The 1,482-nt window shown below is 37.9% G+C and overlaps 1 non-coding gene across 1 annotated transcript; it reads left to right on the top strand.

The window, feature by feature from the left end:
• Positions 1-217: 217 nt before the first annotated feature.
• Positions 218-321, top strand: LOC114235214 (U6 spliceosomal RNA). The gene has a single exon (XR_003621389.2). It is a non-coding gene; the product is annotated as a U6 spliceosomal RNA (small nuclear RNA).
• The last annotated feature ends 1,161 nt before the right edge of the window (positions 322-1,482 follow it).

The raw sequence follows: 1,482 nt of genomic DNA on the forward strand, positions 1-1,482 counted from the left end.
CTATTATGTTGTGTATATCACACAAAATCTATTTGGTGGTTCAAAACAATCCTTCATGTTGCTCCTTGAGTGAGTGCCCTTTGGTTCATGGCAAGTTGACTTCGGATGAGTGTCAGGGTATCCCTCCTCTATTACTTGTTCATCTTTCGCTCCTTGTCCCATTTCTCCTGTCCTTTTGGTTCCCATGATCTTCTTGGCATTTAAAAATAAAGTCCTTGTGCTCTCTTCGGCAGCACATATACTAAAATTGGAACGATACAGAGATTAGCATGACCCCTGTGAAAGGATGTCATGCAAATTCGTGAGGCGTTCCATATTTAAAAAAAATAAACAAACAAAAAAATAAACTCATTTTTCTCATGCTTTCTATTTTTTTTTTCATGTCCTCTGGCTCTGGCTATCCATTTCCACCTGGATTTAGATATTATCTCTTCATTTTTATGCAAACACATCCCAAACTATGCATTTTGCTGTAAAGATAATTTCCCTAGGTTACTGAAAAATGAAGCTGAATGATCTAAAGTATCATTTATGCTCAGCATGGCATACCAATATTGCACCATGCTTAGTTACAAAACAGTACTTTATTGCAGATTTTATATTTTAGTCATTGTTTACTCATTTGTTTCTATTCTTTGAATTAGCCTGCTATATTTGTTCAAACATTTAATTAACTAACTCTTAATGCTGTGGCAGGGCCAAACCAAATGATTTTGCAGGACTTACATGGCCCCCTGCTTTCCTTGATCGAGAGGAGGTCTAGAAGTAGCCATGGTGTGGGAAGACAGGTCAGGGAGAAGGTGAAAGAAGAAGCAGCAAAGGAAAAGACTAAGGACCTCTTTCTGTGTTTCTTGCCAAAGGAAATAAATAGAGGTCATTACCAAATTATGACTGTGGACTGACTATGATACTGTATTTTCTTCAGAGTGACCAATAAAGTCTTGAGCCTGCCTGACTTTTCATCCAACTGAACACATTTTAAAGGGACAGAAGGAGACAAAAATAAAGTTGCATTCTGAATTCATCTTAAGTGAGACTGTTCCATGCCCAGTTACCCTTAGAAGGTGCCATCTAGGCAATTTAGTTAACTTCTTGATTCTATTTCCTTATCTATAAATTAGTGATAATAATACTGTCTTTGTGCAGAATAAGAGCGATAATGATGGTAAGTTGTTTTAGTCTTTGTAGGAGTTTGATCAATGCTATCTTTTTTCAAACCCTCGTACTTAGTTTTAAATTATCTCATAAAATAATTGTTTTGATTTGATTACAGCCTTCTAGGAAGGGGAAGAAATTGAGGGTACAAAGCATGCTGAAATTTCTAAATTTTACTCTGGTCAAAAGGTTTCTTCCCCCATCTTCACAGCCTCTTTTCAGTCTTCAGCCATGGCAAGCGAGTCATGTGCTCATTTCCCCGTCTGTTTTGACAGCCAGCAGTGGCAGCCACAGGGTTTCCATCTCTTCCCGGAAGACATGTGGACC

The sequence above is a fragment of the Eptesicus fuscus genome, chromosome 4 (genome assembly GCF_027574615.1).
Source record: "Eptesicus fuscus isolate TK198812 chromosome 4, DD_ASM_mEF_20220401, whole genome shotgun sequence".
NCBI classification, from domain to species: domain Eukaryota; kingdom Metazoa; phylum Chordata; class Mammalia; order Chiroptera; family Vespertilionidae; genus Eptesicus; species Eptesicus fuscus.